At 37.5% G+C, this 24,128-nt stretch overlaps 1 protein-coding gene across 3 annotated transcripts in view; it reads right to left on the reverse strand.

Annotated features, from left to right (window-relative positions):
- Nucleotides 1-24,128, reverse strand: part of LOC137240648 (uncharacterized) — a 169,517-nt gene that overhangs the window by 94,161 nt on the left and 51,228 nt on the right. Inside the window, exon 1 of one of the 3 annotated variants that reach the window (XM_067767160.1) lies at nt 7,802-7,820. The exons of the other annotated variants lie outside the window; for them this stretch is intronic. The gene's annotated coding sequence lies outside the window, so the exon portion shown is untranslated. Of the gene's footprint in view, nt 1-7,801; nt 7,821-24,128 lie in introns of those variants that run through there. 3 annotated transcript variants of the gene reach the window in all.

The following is a 24,128-nucleotide window of genomic DNA, read 5'->3' on the forward strand; positions in this document are numbered from 1 at the left end:
GTGTTAATGAGGGTTTTAAAAGAAAGTGGTCCTTAGTTGTATATGTGAAGACGTTTTCGAGATATCGACCAAAATGTGGACCAGGGTGACCCAGAACATCATCTGTCGGGTACCGCTAATTTATTTATATATGTAATACCACGACCAGTATTCCTGCCAAGATTCCAAGGGCTTCTGATGGCGCACTGCAGAACTTTTTCAATTTCTTCTATTTAATATGGTAGGTGTCACACCCATTTTACAAAGTTTTTTCGAAAGTGATTTTTAGCGTCAATAAACCAATCAAATTACCATGTTTCATCCTTTTTTCATATTTGGTATAGAATTATGGTATTTTTTTTAATTTTTCGTAATTTTCGATTTCGAAAAAGTGGGCGTCCACGCCCATTTTGAAATTTTCTTTTATTTTTGTATTTTGTTGCACCATATCATTGTTGAATGTTGACATAATTTACTTATATACAGTAAAAATATTCAATTTTTTGTTAAAATTTGACTTTTAAAATTTTTTTTTTTTAAAGTGGGGGTGTTCTCCATCCGATTTTCCTAATTTTTATTTAGCACATATATAGTAATAGTAGTAACGTTCCTGCCAAATTTCATCATTATATCTTCAATGACTGCCAAATTACAGCTTGGAAAACTTTTAAATTACCTTCTTTTAAAAGTGGGCGGTGCCACGCCCGTTGTCCAAAATTTTACTAATTTTCTATTCTGCGTCATAAGGTCAACCCACCTACCAAGTTTCATCGCTTTATCCGTCTTTGGCAATGAATTATCACATTTTTTCGGTTTTTCGAAATTTTCGATATCGAAAAAGTGGGCGTGGTTATAGTCCGATATCGTTCATTTTAAATAGCGATCTGAGATGAGTGCCCAGAAACCTACATACCAAATTTCATCAAGATACCTCAAAATTTACTCAAGTTATCGTGTTAACGGACAGACGGACGGACATGGCTCAATCAAATTTTTTTTCGATACTGATGATTTTGATATATGGAAGTCTATATCTATCTCGATTCCTTTATACCTGTACAACCAACCGTTATCCAATCAAAGTTAATATACTCTGTGAGCTCTGCTCAACTGAGTATAAAAAGCTTAAACATTTGGGCACATATGTACATGCAAAAATATTTTGATGATGATGCAGCAAGAATAAATGGCGACCGACGGACGAATTAAGATTGGCCGCGGGGTAAACGGCCGCCATAGGCGTTCTTGACTGACTTCAACTACAACAGGCGACGTAGAACACGTTTGGCACGCGCACCCGCGACAATGAAACAGTTGACAGCGATATCAACGACTTTAGACACGCGAACTCTCACACGGCAATAAATTTGCATTGCTTTTGAATGCTCGAAATTGAAAACGAATGGAAAAGTGAACAAAAATTAAATGCTTGTATGCGCATTTCGATAGACAAAATGTTAAATGGTGAGAAAAAGTAAAGGGCAGATATACAAAGCAAAAACTAAAATTTAAAGTGAACACAAAACAAGTAAAGGTGTCTAAGTTCGGGTGTAACCGAACATTATATACTCAGCGTGAGCTTCCATTGCAGATTTCATTTCAGATAAATTAATTTTCTACATAACACGTGGCACCGCCAGTTTAAAAAAAAATGTCTCCCCATTTCCATTTTACAATAAAACTTGATAAGTGAAATATCATTGATTCAAAACTGTTTTTTGCTAAGTTATAGCTTATTGTTTTCGTCTACAACCCTTTTAAAAATCTTTTATATAAAAGTGGGCGTGGTCTTTAACCGATATCGTCCATTTTTTCTAGAAATATTTCCTGCTATAAGGAAAATATGTGTATACAATTTCATTACGATCCGTTAATTTTTATTGGAGTTATGGCTCCCGAAATGGCCATAGTAGTATAGCGTCATCAATTACAAGACGAACAGACTACCTGAGTCCCTATCTGCGCTTCGAGGGAGATCTTAAGGCCACAATAGAGGTGGACGGTTGGCGCAAGGGTGCGCAAATGGCGGACGAGGCGATACATGTGTACACCGATGGTTTCAAGGTAGTGGAAGGAGTAGGGTCTGCGGTATACTGTGCTGATCCGGAAATAAGCAGATCCTGCAGGCTGCTGGATTACTGTAGCGTTTTCCAAGCGGAAATATTAGCCGTAACCAAAGCAGTAGAAACCCTGGAAGAAAATATCTTAAGCAGCAACCGTGTTAACTTTTATATTGACAGTCAAGCAGCAATTAAACCAATAATCTCGCATAGCACAGCATCTAAATGCGTGCTAGAATGTAAATAGTCTCTGGACAGAATTGGGACAACGAGAAGCATATGGGAAAGATGGGAATTAAAAAGCGAACGAACTATCTAAAAAGGGCACATCCATTGAAGCTTGCTCCGTAGACGTCCCAATTAGATTGGGCGAGATTAAGCGAAGGCGAGAGGTGCACATGATCGACCAAGCGGGAAAGGCGTGGGTTCAAGCGCGAGGCTGTAAAGTGCCGAAGATTATGTGTAGGTCTTACAACCATAGATGAACACAGTTGCTTCTATCATTAAAAAGAGAGGACTGTAGACTCATGACGGGTATTCTGACTGGACACTGCCTTCTAGCGTCACATGCCTTTAAGTTAGGCTTGGTCAGCGATAGCAGATGTAGGAAGTGCGGGTTGGAGGAGGAAACGATCGAGCACGTTCTGTGCTCGTGCCCTGAACTTGCCAGGCTAAGACTCCAGCTATTAGAAGTGATAAAGCTGTCAGATATAGAAACAGCAAGTGGCTTAAGTCCTAGGGAGCTTCTAGTATTTGCCAAGAGGACGGAGTTATTTTATAACAGTTTTTCAGTTTGGTCGTTACAACAAACTTCTGGTAACACTAAGGACTCATTCAGTCTATGTGAGGTCCTCATCGACCGGCCAGTTCAACCTAACCTAACCTATGGCTCCAGAAACATAGAAATTTGCTTAGTCATAAAAGGGGCGGTGCTACGCCCATTTTTTAACATTTCAAGTTTTTCATATTTATTGTTATAAATCCACATGGGAAATGAAATACCATTGTTATAAAGCTCTATTTTGCAAAGATATAGCTTATTTTATTCGTCCATGACTCTTTTAAAAATCTTTTACAAAAAAGTGGGCGTGGTCCTTAACCGATTTCGTTAATTTTTCTTCAAAGCATTCCTTATAGTAAATGCCGAATTTTGTTACGATGGGTTTAACGATTTTTGATTTATGATTAATAATATTTGTAAAATTGATTTTATCACAAGTGGGCGGTGCTAGGCCCATTTAAAATGTTTTTTTCAAATTTTTGTCAAGAGTCTCAATATCAGTCCACATGTCAAATTTCAACATTCTAGGTGTACTATAATCAGGTTTTTGTGTTTTCCAAAATGTTGTATATATAAAAAGTGGGCGTGGTTATCATCCGATTTCGCTCATTTTCAATACCAATCTATTCTGGGCCCAGATAAGTTTGTTTACCAAATCTGGTGAATATATCTCAATATTTGCTCAAGTTATCGTGTTAACGGACAGACGGACGTGTGTGCAAACCACGCTGAGTATAAAAATAAATAAATAATATAAAGCTTAATAGGAGAGAAAGGGTTAAATGCCGCATTTCACTTATCTTGGCTTAACCCGCTCGTTAAAACAGACAAAATGTAAAGTAAACTACAACAACACTCACAAATAAATTGTAAAATAGTAAAATGAAATAAAGAAGAAAGTGAAAAAATTTAGTTTGTGGTGGAATTGAATTTTGTATACAAATATACCCAATTGCAGGATGTCAATTTTATAAGCGAAATAGACAAATATCTGAAATTTTTGGTCACCAAAACAGAAAAAAAATCTACATAAATGACGCCCTTACTTAAAAGGGTGGAGCCGTGTCTAGAAGTCTCCGCAAGTGGGTAAGGCATCTGACCGCCATTCACCAGGGAATGCTCTGGTTGTTGTTGTTGTTGTTGTAGCGATAAGGTTACTCTCCGAAGGCTTTGGGGAATGTTATCCATGTGATGGTCCTTTGCTGGATACAGATCCGGTACGCTCCGGTAACACAACACAATGAAGGTGCTAGGTGATAGGTGAGGTTGACAATTGGGTTTAAGAGAAGCTATATGTTGCGCTGGCAACCTGAAGAGTTGCGCTACACAGCCTCTTGAATCTGGTATTTTAGTCGCCACTTACGACAGGCATACCTACCGCGGGTATCATCTGACCCCCTAACCCGCTGGGAATGCTCTGGTCATTCTCTTTTGCATGTGGTTCGAGCAGCTCACTACTGCCGGTCGTTTGCGGTCAAGTAACCTCCGGTTAGCCACTGTACATCGGTTTAGTGATGAGCTAATGTGAGAAGGCGACAACCTGGCTAGACCCCTCCGACATAATCGGTTTAGGAGTTAGCTGGGGGATTTCATCACAGCGTCTGGTGCGGCTAGATCAAGCAACTCGCTACATAAACGTGCAACTATTACTTTCATTCCCGCTGAGCGGGTTGTACGCTGATCTTGGGACCCGCCACGTAAAACCACATTCCAATGAAAACTAACAAAAAGCTGCGTTTAATGACATTCCTTTATGATAACGACCACTGCAAACGTTAAAAGGAATATGATTTGAACGTATGTACCTGGAATGTCCATTCCCTCAATGGGATTGGTGCAGATGCCCGTCTGGTGGATGTTCTTAAAACGCACATGCATACGAGCACTTCTCCCGCCATGATATAAAAGTTATGCTTGGCAACTTTAATGCAGGGGTGGGCAAAGTAGGTGTTTTTAGCCCCAAAATCGGGAAGTTCAGCCTACACAATGAAGCCTCGCAAAATGGACTGTGGCTGACCGACTTGGCCGGTGCTCGGTCGTATCTAGCAAGCTTCATGCTCCCCGATCGAAATACATAAAATCAAATCAACAACGTTGTGATACACGTACGGCATGCCTGCAGTGTTTGAGGTGTACATACGATCCAAGGATTTAACATCGTCTCTGAACAACAAGAAGAATGTGTGAGCGCTACCGCGAGTGAAGAAGAAGCGGGAAGCGAGACGCCTTTAGAGGAGGAAAAAAGCGTAGGATGAAAGGCGTGCGTGCGAGGAGCTTGGAATAATGCCCGAAAATATTACCAAAAAAATTCGCCAACTGACGGAGGGGTTTGAGTACAGGAAAAACTACTGTCAGAACGAAAACGACGACCTTGTAAGCGATGTTCATGGGCTTGTTAGATTATGGCGGAAACACTTCGCTGCTCTTCTTAATGGAAACCGCGATGTACCGCCCGGAGGTCATGAACACAAGCCCGCAATCGATGATGATGGAATTGATGTCCACCCACCTTATTATGATTAAAGAATAAATGTTCTTTGCCCACAAGAAAGACGATCTTACAAACTGCGTCAATTATCATGGAATCAACCTTCTTAATGTCGTGTCAAGCGTGTTATGCGAAAGATTGAAGTCCATCGTGAATCGCGTGATTGGACCTTATCGGTTGTAGCCCTAGTCAATCTACCATGGAACAGATTTTCACTATGCCACACATCAACTCTTCGTCAATTTTAAAGCCGCCTGTGACAGCACGATAAGGAGCTGCCTATATGCAGCTATGTCTGAATTTGGTTTTCCCACAAAACTTATACGGCTGTGCAAAATTACGTTGACCTCTTCGAGCTGTTCGATACTAAACGAGGTTTTAGACAGGGTAACACCCTATCGTGTGATTTCTTTAATTAATCTGGTGAAAACAATACAAACTACAGAACATAACCACTCTGGATCAATATTCTGTACTGGCGTATGCTGACGACATTTGTGCATGGCAGACCACTTCACTGTTGGCAGTAAAAATTACGAAATAGTAAAAGACTTCGTTTATTTGGGAACCAGTACTAACACACATAACAACATCAGATTTGAAGTCCAGTGATAAGATAAATGCTAATTTGGATTGGTAGGCAATTGAAAAGTAAAGTTCTCTCTCTACAAGTCACTTATCGTACCCGTCCTGCTATGTGATGCAGAAGCATGGACCATGGCAACATCACATGAGGCGGCTCTGGAAGTGTTCGAGGGAAAAGTTCTTAGAAGGATTTATGGGGTTTTACGTGTCAGCAACGACGAGTACTGAGGAAGATTCATTCATTTGCTGTACGAGTTTTATGTAGACTCCAACATAGTCCAGTTAGGTCATATTAAGCGAATGAAAGATGAAGCTCCGTTTGACCGTTCAAACGGGTAAGCCCCAATTAGGTAAGTAGTTTATCGAACATAAATCGGCCAATCCTCAATTTAGTATATGGATTGTTTTAATGACAAAAACCGCTTCTTTAAGGATCAACGCGACCCGTGCTTGTCTTCTTCAGATGCAGACGTAAATGTGACTGAAGAGATAGAAGAGCAATTAGGAACATGGTATAAACACAAATACAGGAGCAAATCGAGCTGCACCCAAGCGTAATAACCAGCGAATATACAAATAATGATACTACAAATACAAATAAATACACACACATCCATACTCCTTAGACTGGGTCGATTTATTAACCGATATCGCGCCATCGATTTTTCGATAGGATTTGGGCTCAGGAAAAAAAGTTCCATTACGCATACCCAAAAAAATAATTTCCGAGCCTGCGAAATTTCATTTTTTTTTACTTTTTTCGACTTTGATTTTTAAGGTTTTTTTCATGGCCTACTAAAAAATTTGCATTTGATTGTAAAATTTTCACGTACCCTGTCCGACATGTCCGCTAAAAACGTTGGCGATAACAGTTTTTTGAAAAATATTTTTTTTTTTTTTCAAAAAACTGTTATCGCCAACGTCTTAGCCGACATTTTTGGGTCGGACAGGGTATACGTATGAAAATTTTTTAGTAGGTCATGAAAAAAACCTTAAAGATCAAAGTCGAAAAAAAGCAAAAAAATGAAATTTCGCTGGCTGGAAAATTATTTTTTTTGGTTTGCGTAGCGGAACTTTTTTTCCTGAACCCAAATCCTACCGAAAAATCGAAGGCGCGAAATCGGTTAACATTACAAATCGACACACCCTAATACTCATAATGACACAAAGTAGCACATAAGTGCGCTAAAGTCAACAGCAAGTGACTCTTGCCATTGCTACAGCCGCACCCTTCCGCCATCAGTGAAAGCACCAATCAACACATATGTAAGTATGTAGTACGTGCTGGTCGGCTGGTGGACGATGTTTAACGCATTCTAACAGTTTATCCAATGCGTTTAGCCACTTTTGGTGGGGGCGCTTTGGATGTAAGCTCACATCTACGCGTATAATACGAGCAGTACGGTGCATATGTATATGTATAAGCACGTACATATGCACTTGTATTAGAGATATACGCCGCCCATAAACGCCGCCGCCGATTTTGGTCGTTTTTCGCACGCCGCCGCCGAATGTCAAAAATATCGGGGTGGCGGCGCGGCGTCCGGCGCGTTACTATATTTTCTACTCGTTTAAGACTGTTAGGCCATTTATTGTTCATGTCGAAAATTGGTCGGATATGGTCGAAAGTGGTATCAACGGATGCGCATCAGTGCCAGTTATAAGAAACTAATTGCGAAATTTCACTCTTTCTAACTGTTCAAAAGTTATTTAAAAAAACAGGCGCTTTCGATGTCAGCTTAACACGGACTTTGCATCACCCAATTCACCAAGTTATTAAACCAAAGCACTAAAAGAAAAGTTATATAAATTATGAATTTTTTTTTTTTTTGGCGACCTTTTATCTTTAAATATGTATATATAGCTGGCTTTAGGTCCGTGTTTTATAATTGAAAATTTGAAAAATACCCTTTGATTCTTCTTTTAAATCGATATATTTCGATTGCTCAACGGCAATCATCTTCAGGATTGTAGCAACTAACAAAAATAATAAACATAACAATAAACAAATTTTGCATTTTACATTTCACATAAATATATACTTTTATTAACACGTCTGCTTTGTCCGACGTGGAGTATGGTACTGTTTTTTAGTGAGCAGGTGTTTGTAGATATGTGCGCTGTGATCTACGTCGCTCTTATAGTTCAGTCGTGTGTTAGTCGGAATATTAATAATGTGTAACATTTCTAGTGTGAAGCGTTTGTTATAGTGTTGTTCCTGTTGCAGTATTTTAGTCTCATCAAAGTTTGGTGTGTGGCCGCTGTCTGCACAGTGGGCCATGAGTGCTGTTTTTTGATTATTAACTTGATGGCAAAATTTAAAATCAGACTTATGCTGTGAAATTCTCGTTTTGAGTTTGGACTTTGTAGTACCTATATATATATTATTGCACGTTTCATCGCTATTGCCTTTACATGGTATCTTGTAAACTACATTATTTTTTTCCATTATTGGTATTTTCGATTTTGTTTTGTTAAATATGTTTTTTAAAGTGTTCGTAGGTTTATGCGCAATTTTTGTAGTTTCTTTATCATAGCAGTCAGATTTTGATAAACGTTCTGATAGCTGCGGTACATAAGCCACCGACTTGAAAATAATGGGTTTATCGGGAGTTTTTGGTCTATTTAAATTTTTGGTTTTTCTTAATAAAGTTTTTATGGTTTTTTTCGGAAAATCATTGTTTCTTAGTAATGTGAAAATTTCTTTTTTAACTTCTTTGTGGTATACTTCATCTGAAGTCTGCAACATTTTCCGTATACAGCCCTTTGCTGTATTCATAATCATTGTTTTCGGATGTTTTGAATTAAAGTTTATAATTCGTCCTGATGCTGTAGGCTTTTGATACCACTTTAGTTTTAATTGATTTCCTCGTCTGTTTATTATGGAGTCCAGGTATGGTAATTCCTCGTCGTTCTCTAGTTCTATACTAAATTTTATATTTTTGTCAAAAGTGTTTAGTGTGTCAAGTGTGTTTTGTATTTCATTTTCTTTTATTATCGCGAATAGGTCGTCGACGTATTTGGTAAGTATTCTTGGTTTATGTCGCAACTTCAGCATAGTATCATCTAATAATTTTTCCATAACTATATCCGCTATTATTGGGGATGTGGGTGCACCCATCGGCATTCCTTTTAGTTGCGTATAGATAGTATCATTGAATTTGAAATATCTGCTCTCTTGAATGCAGAATTTAATTATTTCCATGAACAGCGTTTTTGGTATCTTTGTGTATTCTTTAATTGTATTCCATTTCTCTTGTATTATTTCAAGTGCCAATTGTATCGGGATGCTAGGGAAAAGCGAAACTACATCAAAGGAAATAAGCTTTTCATCTTCGTATATGTATGTATTGTTTACTCTTTTTTTAAACTCAATTGTGTTTTTAATATTGTACGTAGAACTCGCCGTTACGTTTTTTAAAATGTCTGCCATATATTTGGACAGTGTGTAAGAAGGTGATCCAATTGCTGAGCATATTGGCCTTAATGGAGTTCCTTCCTTATGAATCTTCGGGAGGCCGTAGATTCTGGGTGGCTGTGCGGTGGTTGTTATCATTCTGTTTCTCTCCATCTTTCTGATTATTTCCATGTTAAAAAGTTTTTCTACTAGTGCATTATTCTTGTTTTGTAAACGTGATGTTGGATCCTGTCTCTGAACTCTATATGTTGTTAGATCCATTAATATATCTTCCATTTTCTTATTATACTCTTCAATTTCCATTGCCACCGTTTTATTCCCTTTGTCGGATGTTAAAATTCTAATGTTTTTATTTTCATTCAGGAATTTCTTAGTTTGCTCCACTGTATCTAAAATTGCATTGTCTATTCTACAATGTTTGTTTGTTGTTGCATGATTTGATATTAATAAAGAGAGATATTAAGAGAGAGAAGCTCGCACAAAACTCTCTTTATTAATATCAAATCATGCAACAACAAACAAACATTGTACAATAGACAATGCAATTTTAGATACAGTGGAGCAAACTAAGAAATTCCTGAATGAAAATAAAAACATTAGAATTTTAACATCCGACAAAGGGAATAAAACGGTGGCAATGGAAATTGAAGAGTATAATAAGAAAATGGAAGATATATTAATGGATCTAACAACATATAGAGTTCAGAGACAGGATCCAACATCACGTTTACAAAACAAGAATAATGCACTAGTAGAAAAACTTTTTAACATGGAAATAATCAGAAAGATGGAGAGAAACAGAATGATAACAACCACCGCACAGCCACCCAGAATCTACGGCCTCCCGAAGATTCATAAGGAAGGAACTCCATTAAGGCCAATATGCTCAGCAATTGGATCACCTTCTTACACACTGTCCAAATATATGGCAGACATTTTAAAAAACGTAACGGCGAGTTCTACGTACAATATTAAAAACACAATTGAGTTTAAAAAAAGAGTAAACAATACATACATATACGAAGATGAAAAGCTTATTTCCTTTGATGTAGTTTCGCTTTTCCCTAGCATCCCGATACAATTGGCACTTGAAATAATACAAGAGAAATGGAATACAATTAAAGAATACACAAAGATACCAAAAACGCTGTTCATGGAAATAATTAAATTCTGCATTCAAGAGAGCAGATATTTCAAATTCAATGATACTATCTATACGCAACTAAAAGGAATGCCGATGGGTGCACCCACATCCCCAATAATAGCGGATATAGTTATGGAAAAATTATTAGATGATACTATGCTGAAGTTGCGACATAAACCAAGAATACTTACCAAATACGTCGACGACCTATTCGCGATAATAAAAGAAAATGAAATACAAAACACACTTGACACACTAAACACTTTTGACAAAAATATAAAATTTAGTATAGAACTAGAGAACGACGAGGAATTACCATACCTGGACTCCATAATAAACAGACGAGGAAATCAATTAAAACTAAAGTGGTATCAAAAGCCTACAGCATCAGGACGAATTATAAACTTTAATTCAAAACATCCGAAAACAATGATTATGAATACAGCAAAGGGCTGTATACGGAAAATGTTGCAGACTTCAGATGAAGTATACCACAAAGAAGTTAAAAAAGAAATTTTCACATTACTAAGAAACAATGATTTTCCGAAAAAAACCATAAAAACTTTATTAAGAAAAACCAAAAATTTAAATAGACCAAAAACTCCCGATAAACCCATTATTTTCAAGTCGGTGGCTTATGTACCGCAGCTATCAGAACGTTTATCAAAATCTGACTGCTATGATAAAGAAACTACAAAAATTGCGCATAAACCTACGAACACTTTAAAAAACATATTTAACAAAACAAAATCGAAAATACCAATAATGGAAAAAAATAATGTAGTTTACAAGATACCATGTAAAGGCAATAGCGATGAAACGTGCAATAATATATATATAGGTACTACAAAGTCCAAACTCAAAACGAGAATTTCACAGCATAAGTCTGATTTTAAATTTTGCCATCAAGTTAATAATCAAAAAACAGCACTCATGGCCCACTGTGCAGACAGCGGCCACACACCAAACTTTGATGAGACTAAAATACTGCAACAGGAACAACACTATAACAAACGCTTCACACTAGAAATGTTACACATTATTAATATTCCGACTAACACACGACTGAACTATAAGAGCGACGTAGATCACAGCGCACATATCTACAAACACCTGCTCACTAAAAAACAGTACCATACTCCACGTCGGACAAAGCAGACGTGTTAATAAAAGTATGTATTTATGTGAAATGTAAAATGCAAAATTTGTTTATTGTTATGTTTATTATTTTTGTTAGTTGCTACAATCCTGAAGATGATTGCCGTTGAGCAATCGAAATATATCGATTTAAAAGAAGAATCAAAGGGTATTTTTCAAATTTTCAATTATAAAACACGGACCTAAAGCCAGCTATATATACATATGAAAAGTTATATAATAAATTTTTATGATCACTTTGCATATTTTTTTTCAAAAAATTAATAATGAGCAATGAATTCAAATAAAATAACCCAAGTGGAACATGTTTTCAAATTGTCCTCAAGTTGTTAAATAAAGCAAATCACCCAAAAAAGTGCCGATTTTTAAAAAAATTGTATATTGCGATTAGCTGGAAGAATAAGTAATCAGTGATGCAAAATCCTTTAGTAGGTTCTAGGGGCATAATCACTCCTTTGAAATTATTCTTACCTCATACTTAAGTTGGGGATATATGTACTTATGAGAAGGGTTGGAAAAATCACTAAGTCTTGCATTCAAACATCTGTTGTTTATTTGCGAAACTATACAATAGCGTCTGAAATGTTAATTTTTATTTTCACACTTCACCCTTCAACACCCAAGTCTCCCGGTTTGATATTTCCTAAAGTTGGCGGCCCTATCCAAAACTAGTCCCTTGGAGTGAATCACATTGATTATAGCCTATCAACCAAGTTTAAATATCACCTACACGTTACGGCTCCTTTTACAATTGTGAATACGTAGGCACATATATTTAACAGGTGAGGCTTTGTCCTTCGCAAGAACATTCAAAGTGGTGAAGCAAAAGCTTTCCCAAGACAGTGGAACTAATGACCATGTGTGATACTACCCTAACGTAGTGGACAGTCGAACTTGTCTGAAAACAGAAGCTACGCGGTCATCCATAATTAGCTCCTATATAGTAAGGCCGGAAAACAGTAGTTAACAACTTTCAACTTAAAATCCGTCGACTTTCATTCTAAATTTGATTTAACGAAGACTATTGAAATCAATCAAACGTCTGCAATCTTTGGTCTACATTTTAAAAATTTTATCCAGGGTCCTTGTAAAATTTTAATCATGTAGATGCGCCGAGGATTATACGATTTTCACCCATGTCGCAATGACATCCACTTAGACTGCTTATGATTTCGAGGGCGGCATCTTTGGCCGAATAGTCACTCCCTAACGTTTCAAGGTGTAGCTCGGCAGCATAGCGCGACAAAAGCATCCGTTGGAAAGTCTTCGGAGCTACACCTAGAGCTTAAAGGAAAGTGACGTAGACGAAGGTATGAGTTCGAAGTCGCAGTCCTATAGCTTCTGTACTGGCATATGGTGTGAGGCTCAGGAGACGTGGTAGCGACTGGTGGTAGGCATTCCTACTGTTCGCACATCGGAAATTGTAGCTCCTAAAAACAGCCGAAAAAACTGGCGGCGCCCTGTGCCACGATATTCATGAGTATTAATAGACCATTCATAGCAACCCTAAGTCGCCTCTATGTATGACCGCCAAGGAGCGACAAATGATTTAAAGAAATTGTGTTCGCGACGATTATTAGGAGTTAACCCTAGGTGAAACTACGCGTTGCACGAGATATACAGGCAAAAGTGTGACTATTTTATGTATCTCTATTTATTTTCAGCAGACGCAGCAGTACCAATTCCAAAGACCGGGGTTAGGTTCGAAGCCTCTCTGGAGCATGCGAACGAGGGACAATCCCTTCGCAAGGAGCTACTCCTGAAAATGTTTGAACGGTCTGCGAGATTTTGATGCAAAAACCCCGGATCTTTGCGAAATGGCCAACACGTTGATTTCCTTAAATACATTAAACAAAACCTTTCCAAAATATAATTTTTTTAAATAGAAAAATCAAGCTTTTAAAGTAAGAACACCGGCGTACGCCGACGCGCCGCCGCCGATAAAGTGATCGGCGTAAACCTCTAACTTGTATGTTTCAACCGTATGCATACGTAAATATGCATGTAGTTGGAAAGGTAATGGGCGGAAATACAAGTAGACCGAATGTTTGTTTGTGCATATGTATGACCAAAAACTTGATGTTTTTAGAATCGGTGGTTGTGACTGGTGTGTGTATGTATGTGTGTTATGTCGTGCTGTGGAACCCCGTTGACCTTGTTCCAGTTAACTGTTTAGTATCTGCATAAACATTTTCACAGAAACCTATGCACGTATGCACATATGTATATGTATTAGGGAGATTTTATTTTGTGGCAGTTTTTGTTTCGAAACACGTCGAAAAATCTCAAAAAACTGCTCTGAAAATATGAGAATATTAAAAATATTCGACGAGTGCATAAGACCGAATCATGTACCCCGCCCTGTTTTTCTACAAAAGGCGAGGAAGGTAAGTCGTATGTACTGCAAACAGCCCAAAGACCCATTAGCTTAACATAAGTTCTACTCGTGTCCAACTGTTCACCTCAACCCAATATTCGTACACCAACGGCAAGTCGGTAGACACGTCCCTGCCCAGCGTTGTTACAATCATTTAGAAAGCCTTGAAACATAAGGAGTACATCTTAGGTGTCTTCTTAGACATTGCCAGGGCTTTCAACAATGTTTAAAACTGAGGATCATGAATGGTCTTAATTTCCTTGAAATTCATTCAGCCTTTGCTAGATAAATCGGCTGCTTGCCAAATAACAGGAAGCTTACTCGGCCCTACGGCGTGGTAGCACCTTTGCTATGAACGCTGGTTTTCAACCAACTGCTGAGGCAGTTCGACCAACTACTCAACTTACGGCGCACGTAGAAGATGTTGCAGTTGACAATGCCTTCCAACAATTAGTTTTTTGATGGTTCGGGTGGTTTGGGATACACATTCAAGGCCATCAAATGTCGGAACCGGACAAGACCCAAGATAGAAGGGGCGAACCTGCAAGAGAAACCTTGTACAATATATCCAGGAATTATTATAGACAGTAAGTTGCCGTGGAACTTTAACGTGGAGGAGAAAGTGAAGAAGGCCTGGAAACAAAAATCTACCTCAACGACACTTGTGGCTTGAAGCAGCTTGAGCGTACGGCCGTAGTAGTCGTGCACTTCTATGGGATTCTTACAGCCACAAACGAGTTGGAAGGTAGGCGCAAGGGTGCTCAAATGACGGACGAGGCGATACACGTGTACACCGATGGTTCCAAATTAATAGGAGGGGTAGGATCTGCGGCTCATGATAGTTATTCTGAATAGACACTGCCATCTGACATCGCATGCTTTCAAAATAAGTCTCGTCAGTGTAAGGAGACGATCGAACATATGTTGTGCTCGTGTCTTGCGCTTGCCAGACTAAGACTTCAGCCATAAGGAGTGGACAGCTATCAGATCTGCAGCAGAAAATGGCATAGGTCTTTGTAGCTTCTAGTACTTGCCAAGAGGACGGAGTTATTTTATAACATGGGTCCAGGTTTTTGATAGTGTTTTTCAGGTTGGTCGTTAAACAAGCTTCTTGTAAAACTATGGAATCGTTCACTTTAAGTGAGGTCCCCACGGACCAATCAGTACTAATAGCTGGAGTCTTAGATTAGCAAGCGCAGGGTACGTTTCTTTCTCCAACCCGCACTTCCTACATCTGCTATCACTGACCAAGCCTTAGTTAAAAGCATGTGACTCCAGAAGACAGTGTCCAGTCAGATAAAAATTCATGAGCAAACAGTCCTTTATTTTTAATGATAGAAGTAACTTTGTAAGTCTTAGGTTGTAAGATATGCACATGATCTTTAACATTTTGTATTACCGCGCTTGGTTCCACGCCTTTCCTGCTTGATCGATCATGTGGAGCTCTCACCTTCTTTTTATCTCGCCCAAACTGACTCGAATGCCTACGTTGACGCGGCTGCAGTTTAAGCTATTTTCCTCTAGTGTTTATACTGCTTTAGACACGGCTTCTACTTACGTAATTTGTTTTGTTTCTGGATCTGCGCAGTATATCGCAGACCCTACTCGTTCCATTACTTTGGAGCCATCGGTATACACGTGTATTGTCATTTGAGGCGCTGGTAGGGAACTAGGTTGTCTGTCCGTGCAGTATTTCATGACGCTATACTACTATGACCGTATGGTCTACGCTTTAACTGACCCGAGCCATTGAGTCTCGCTGCAGTTGTAAACGCTATATTCTTCACCACCAAGTCTACAGGTGGAGTGTTGTTTGTGTCGGTGTTGTTTTCAAGGCTCCCGTTATGCTTGGAATTTATAGCCTACATACCCCTTCTAATTTGTTGAGCTACGTACTTGTTTTTGTGGCCGTCCACAGTATGGGATGGCCTTTACAGTCACTGTAAATATCCAATGAGGTACAGAGAGCCATATACCCCGCGTACTCCCTAGCATTCCTTTACATGCACGAAGTGCCGTCGAGGCCTTCCTCACTCTCTCGTCCACGTTGAGCTTCGACGACATCATATTGTCTTGAAAGATCCCTAGATATAGGGTTCTCCTGCAGGGTCACGCATCCTAGCTTAGTCCTACATCAATTTTCAAGCAAATAGAAAGTCGCTAAAAGCGCCCCAATATTTATATATGTATGTACATATATTTATCTAAGTATGTACATGTATATGTATCTAAGTAATCGACATAAGTATATATGTTTGATTATTTAGGAGGTAGGAAAGGAAATAAATTTATATGACTGTTAACCATGGTTAGCTTTTATGACAGACGTTGGAACATATGTAAATGTGGACATTATGTGTTACGCCATTGAATCCGTGAATTGTACATTTTATGACCACAAACAGTTTATAATTAGGTATGTTTAATTAAATTAAAATTTTTTTACTTGCCAGCTGCTGGTGACCGCAGTAGGATAAAGGTTTATATAAATATTGGCATTAGTCATGCGGCAGACTTTAATTGAGGTTGTTGTTGTCGTAAAGACAAAAAAAATTCCCAGAATATTTTGGACGACCGTTTTCGGCCGGAAATGAATGAATGGATTCATAAACTTTTTTGGATTTCCAGCCGTGACGTAATTGCTTTTTACTTGTTTTGAGAAAAATATCAGAGATAAGGCGATGCTTCCTAAGTTGATTATATATGTAATAAGGCAGTATGAGATAAGCCATTTTCGAAGCAGATGTAAGGATAATGGATAACATGCTCAACGCACTTTTTTATGCTCAATAAATCAGAAGAATTACAACGTATATCTAGAAGTCCGAAGCACAATAAAGCCTCATGGTTAGACGGAATCTCAGCATTCAAGACGCTGAAAATGTGCCCAGCTTGTTGTGGAATATATAATTTCCAGGCACATGATTTTTAATTGTTATCGATTGTTTTCGGCGAGCTAAGGATATATTATCAAAAAGTGGTCGATTTGTGATTAAAAATTATCGATTTACTATCAAAAAGTTAACGATTATGTTTCGAAAATTTACACCTCGGTTTGTTATCGAGGTGTAAATAAATTTGCTACCAGGGTTATCGTTATCGACCGTTTCGTTTGTTGTCGATTTGTTATCGAAAAGTAAAACAGAAAATTTCTCGATTGATTATTGAAAACATTTCTATTATCTATCAAAAAATTATCGGTACGCTATTAAAAATTTACCGATTTACTATCGAGTTTTTTTCATTTATCAGCGTATTATCGATTTTTATTTGAGGTTATAGGAGTGCTATCGAAGAGATTTGAAAAATTACCGACTTTTTATCGCAATGGTTTTTAATTGTTATCGACTGTTTTCGGCGAGTAATCGACATATTATCAAAAAATGGTCGATTTGTGTTTAAAAAGCTATCGGTTTACTACAAAACGATTATTTTACGAAAAGTTATCGATTTTTATGGGAAATTTATCGGTTTGTGATCGAGGTGTAAATCAATTTGCTACCAGCATTATCGTAAACGATCGTTTTGTTTGTTGTTGATTTGCTATCGAAAAGTTTATTAAAAGATTATTTTTCGAAAAGTTATCGATATATTATTGCACCTCGGTTGGTTATTGAGGTGTAAATCAATTTGTTACCAGCGTATCGTTATCGACTATTTCGTTTGTTGTTGATTTGTTAACGAAAAGTAGTCGATTTTCTATAAAAAAATTTTCGAGTTATCGGTATTCTATTAAAAATTTATCGATTTACTGTCGTGACTTTGTCATTTATCAGCGTATTATCGATTTCAAAAAGTTATCTATTTTTTTTAATTTATGGATTTTCTATCAAAAAATTATTTCCATCGAAATGTTATCGATTTGTTATTGATGTGTTACCGATTTGTGAATTGTTGTCGATTTGTTATTGATGTGTTACCAATTTGTGAAATGTTATCGATTTGTTATTGATGTCTTACCGGTTTGTCTTTGACGTGTTATCAATATGTTAATGCAAAGTTATCGATTTGGTATCAAAGAGTTATAAGTTTCTGTGTGTTATCAACAGCCACTGTGGTGTGATTTTACCGGTCTATGCCTACCACATTGAATATCCTTATTTTTTTGTTGCTTTGTTACTGTTAGAACGAACGGTTAATTCCAAATAAACAATTTGTGCAAAATTTATTCAACAGCTATTTGTAATGGAAGAAAATTTACAGAAATATCGGTAGAATTGACCCGTACTTCGACTGATTTTACTAGTTTTTTTCTTTCAGTGTACATTTTATACACATATATAATAGGTATAAAGACCTTAGATTAGTAACATACGTATGTACATACAAACATATTTACAATACATATCCAATATCGTATTTAATGGCAAAAAAATGAAGAGACAAAATCAATTTTGAATAATTTCCTTGGAGTATTTATTGCATAGACACGACACTAATGGTAATTATAATAATTAGAAAACTTTTTCTTCATATTTGTTTATTGCAACTAAATGATAATAATTATGTGGAATAAAATGTGTATAAGTCTTCATCTACAGAGTCGTGTCTGTGACCTCTACAAAAAATTTCAATCAATAATTTGGCATAGCAGGAGGGAGGGCTCCACGCCATATTATTTTAGTAAGCTATACAAAATCTGAAAAAATCACAATGAGTAGTGACTATCAGTTGGGCTTAGATTCAAAAACCAAGTACTGCTGAGGTTTGATATGTAAACATACAGGTCTAGAAAACGAATGCTTTATCGAAAACTAAAAATTTCGGGATTCCTCGGCTTCTTATCGGTAACAAGAAGTCATTATTTTATTATTGGCCTATTATTGATAGCGAGTTATTATCGTTTCAATAAATTTTCGGTAGTGAACCGATAACTTTTTGACAACGAGTCGATAACTTTTCGATAGTACATCGATAAATCGATAACTTTATGAAAACAAATTGGTAAGTTGTTGATAACATGTCGAACAATTTTCGATAAATAATATGGTTTTATAATCGGCTTATTACCGATAATAAATAATAATCGTCGATCTATCGAATTTTAATTGGCTTTTTATTTGTTTATTTCCAGTCTGTCACACACTTGTCATTGATTTTATATTAAACTAAATTTTTGATGACGAAATCGGTTACTTCTCCATAACACGGCGATAACAAATTGTTTACAATTCGATAACAAAATTTTAAAGTTTTCTAAAATATATTGGTATCTTTTTTATAATATATCGATAACTTTTCATTGATTTAAAATGGATATAAACTGTGTCGGCAATCTCACAAACCTGACAATATGAAATACGAATTTACTCTGCCAAAAAGCTAATAAATAATATACACACACAATCATACATATTACTGTTATTTGAACAAACACAATGTTAATTTATCATTTCATTGTATGCCCTATAAAATTATTCCTAAACAAAACACGTAATCAAAAATATCGATACATATGTATATATGTAAGTGGCTATATCTAAGTATATATGTGCATATATACTTTTTATCACATGTCAGCAGCTAAAAGTCACACCCACATTCGCATACACACAAACTACCCTGCAAGAAATGTGATCAGTCTAGGATGAATCAGGGATGAGTCGCAAAGGAGTATGCGACCAATGCCAGTTTTGATATTGTTTAAGCGACTTAAACTTTGACTTTTTTTCTTTCGTTTGTTTCATTAGCCATTGAGTGTGATTGTTATTCTCAACTTGTTAGTGAAATATTCTAAAGATATAGTTTTAGTTTTTAATTTAAAATTGAGGTTCTTCGAGTAGAAGATGGGGTGCCAATACCTCAGAGCCCAGTGCTCGCCTCCATATCACATTTTTTAAGGGTTCTTCAAATAGAAGATGAGGTGGCTCATTAGAGCGAAACCTCAGAGCCCCCAGTGCTCGCCCCAATGAATAAATACAAGAGGTTCTTCAAATAGAAGATGAGGTGGCTCATTAGAGCGACACCTCAGAGCCCCCAGTGCTCGCCCCCAATGAATAAATACAAGAGGTTCTTCAAATAGAAGATGAGGTGGCTCATTAGAGCGAAACCTCAGAGCCCCCAGTGCTCGCCCCCAATGAATAAAAACAAGGGGTTTTTCAAAGCAAAACAAGGTGGCTCAACCCGCAGCCAATACCTTGGAACCCCCAGTGCTCGCCCCCAATGAATAAATATAAGGTGTAACAGGTACATAGTGACCTCTCTCTAAATAAATTTAAAAATAACAAACAAATACATTAAAATAAATATATCATAAATAAGGTGTACCGATGCTTTGCATCGTCCCGTATTTTAAATACACCATAAACAAAGTAAAATAACATACAGTCCATTAAAATAGTAATTTATAAAAATAAAAAAGATAATAAATTTAAAAAATGCTTGCTTGCAGTGGGCTTTGAACCCGCAACCCCAAACGTGTGAGCCGGGTACGTCATCCACTGTGCCACGACTCATACGCCTACAAGCACATCAAAAATATTCCCTTATAACTCATATTAAACTGCTCGCCCTCAACTGCCCCACGCTTAGCTAGATATCGTTATATGAGTTGAACTGTTCCCTTTTCTTTGAGCATGTCCTATGAAGAGACTAATTGTACCCATTTATACCCGAGAGGGATCGATAGGACCAATCCCCTTTGCACCCATGTGGGGATATATTGTAACGAATTTAGAGAAATTCTGATTATCTGAAACCTTCTGCTAACGTTCGAATCGTTAAACTGTTGAATAAATCACTCCAATATTTAGTATTGCAAACTGCTCTTTATTTACGTTACTTTGGGAGTAGTATTTCACAATTAAACTACACAACCAATAGCGTGGTTAAATCAAAACTGATTGCTGAATGTTCAGCTTGCGCTGCTTTTATACTCTCTCAAAGTTGCTTCGTTCGCATATTTCTCCACAGATCTAGACGTTTCATCTTCTAGAACTCTTGTATCTCCTGCTTGGTAATTAGTTATATGAGTACATGCATATTTGTAGTCTATAGCCATATGCGTGTGTATGTGTGAGTAACTACTTCGGCTGATGACCACATCTGTGTGTGTGAGATAGCTCTTCGTCACCTACATAAGGGTTGGTAGCTTTAATGTGTACATGTACACAAGAGTGGCTGCTTCATGTTTTTATTTTTGTGTGATTATTTACTAACAGCTTAGCGATGCTAATATTCGTCATAATATAAAAACTAGACCCTTTCGGTTCAATAAGGACTCAAAGAGGGGACAGTCGCATTTTTAACCCCAATGGTAAGAGAATGATTATTCAGGTACTACGCTAATGCTATTCATTGTCGTTTTTTTAATATTTCTTAAAATGGGCTACATAGCTTTCAAACCTACTAATCCCAACTGTACCCGAAAGGGACTAAAGGAGATCAATTATGCCCAAATGTAGACAAAAGAGATCAATCGGAGACCAACCTCTTTAGCGATTAATCGTACGATTTTTTGCAGGGTATGTTTTTTGTTTTGTTTTAAATACATACATATATTGTTACTGGCAACATTAATGTATGTATGCAGCTTACTAATTTATATACTTTTATATATTTTGTCCTTGCATTAGTAAGTGCATACATAATTTATATTTATACGGGAGTAATGAGCTCATAACAATGTTAACCAATTAAAATGCCAATCCATTGAGACCTGACGAAGCACAGCACACAAATGTTGATGAACAAAGACAGTACACAAATTTACTGTTTGTTCTTTAGCTTCTGATGTATCTTGTTGTGTGTGTATGTATGTATGTATTTATTTTACCATTAGATTTATGACTTAATTGGTGGTAATGGTTGCTGTCTGATGACAGTCCATAACAGAAATATCCATGCACATACTGAAGTGGGATTGTTTATTTGTTCAGGGCATATAGGGATGCGCCCTTTTTAGCTAGTTTATCGGATTTTTCATTCCCATCTACTCTACCCTAGGCATATGGAACCTAATATAGAAGTTTGCTAGAGATATACGCCGGCGATAAACGCCACCGCCACTGCCGATTCGCGTTGTTTTTCAACCATGTTTAAATATGACCTACACCTGACGGCTCCTGTTGCAAACGTGAATACGTAGGCACATTTTTTAACCAGGTTAGTATGTTCTTCGCAAGAACACTCAAAGTGGTGAAGCAAAAGCTTTCTCAAGACAGTCGAACAAATTACCGGGTGTTCTGCTACCCTAACGTAGTAGAGATATACGCCGCCGCTAAACGCCGCCGCCACCGCCGATTTTGGTCGTTTTTCGCACGCCGCCGCCGAATGTCAAAAATATCGGCGCGGCGGCGCGGCGCGTTACTATATTTTCTACTCGTTTAAGACTGTTTAGGTCATTTATTGTTCATGTCGAAAATTGGTCGGATATGGTCGAAAGTGGTATCAACGGATGCGCATCACTGCCAGTTATAAGAAACTAATTGCGAAATTTAACTCTTTATAACTATTCAAAAGTTATTTAAAATAACAGGCGCTTTCGATGTCAGCTTAACACCCAATTCAGCAAGTTATTAAAACAAAACACTAAAAGACAAGTTATATAATAAATTTATATGCTCACTTTGCATTTTTGGAAAAATTAATAATGAACAATTAATTCAAATAAAATGACCCAAGGCGAACATGTTTTAAATTGTCCTCAAGAATAAGCGAAATCAGTGATGCAAAATCCTTTGGTAGGTTCTAGAGGCATAAACACTCCTTTGAAATTATTCTTACCTCATACTTAAGTTGAGGATATATGTATGTACTTATGAGAAGGGTTTGAAAAATCACAAAGTCTTGCATTCAAACATCTGTTGTTTATTTGCGAAACTATACAATAGCGTCTGAAATGTTAATTTTTATTTTCACGCTTCATCCTTCAACACCCAAGTCTCCCGGTTTGACATTTCCTAAAGTTGGCACCCCTCTCCAAAACTAGTCCCTTGGAGTGAATCACATTGATTATAGCCTATCAACCAAGTTTAAAAATCACCTGCACGTTACGGCTCCTTTTACAAATCTGAATACGTAGACACATATATCTACCAGGTGAGGCTTTGTCCTTCGCAAGAACACTCAAAGTGGTGAAGCAAAAGCTTTCCCAAGACAGTGGAACTAAAGACCGTGTGTGATACTACCCTAACGTAGTGGACAGTCGAACTTGTCTGAAAACTGAAGCTACGCGGTCATCCATAATGAGCTCCTATATCGTAAGGCCGGAAAACAGTAGTTAACAACTTTCAACTTAAAATCCGTCGACTTTCATTCTAAATTTGATTTAACGAAGACTATTGAAATCAATGTTGAGAACACAAACGTCTGCAATCTTTGGTCTACATTTTAAAAATTTTATCCAGGGTCCTTGTACAATTTTAATTATGTAGATGCGCCGAGGATTATACGATTTTCACCCATGTCGCAATGACATCCACTTAGACTGCTTATGATTTCGAGGGCGGCATCCTTGGCCGAATAGTCACTCCCTAACGTTTCAAGGTGTTTCTCTGGTGTACCTCTACAGCATAGCGCGACAAAAGCATCCGTTGGAAAGTCTTCGGAGCTACACCTAGAGCTTCTAGGAAAGTGACGTCGACGAAGGTATGAGACCAGGGTTAGGTTCGAAGCCTCTCTGGAGCAGGCGAACGAGGGACAATCCCTTCGCAAGGAGCTACTCCTGAAAATGTTTGAACGGTCTGCGAGATTTTGATGCAAAACCCCCGGATCTTTCCGAAATGGCCAACACGTTGATTTCCTTAAATACATATAAACAAAACCTTTCCTAAATTTTATTTTTTTAAATAGAAAAATCAAGCTTTTAAAGTAAGAACACCGGCGTACGCCGGCGCGCCGCCTACGCCGCCGCCGCCGATAAAGTGATCGGCGTAAACCTCTATAATGTAGGGGATAGTTGAGCTAGTCTGAAAACTGAAGGCGATCATCCATAATGAGCTCTTATATAATAAGGCCGCAAACGAAGACTATTGAAGTAAATTTATCCAACACAAACGTCTGCAAAATGTTGGTCTATATTTTAAAACTTTTATCCACAGTCCTTGTAAGTTTAAATTATGTAGACGCGCCAAGGATTATACGATTTTCACCCATGAGTTACGCAATGACTGTTTGTGATGTTGAGGGCGGCACCCTT

Source organism: Eurosta solidaginis, chromosome 2, assembly GCF_040869045.1.
Source record: "Eurosta solidaginis isolate ZX-2024a chromosome 2, ASM4086904v1, whole genome shotgun sequence".
NCBI classification, from domain to species: domain Eukaryota; kingdom Metazoa; phylum Arthropoda; class Insecta; order Diptera; family Tephritidae; genus Eurosta; species Eurosta solidaginis.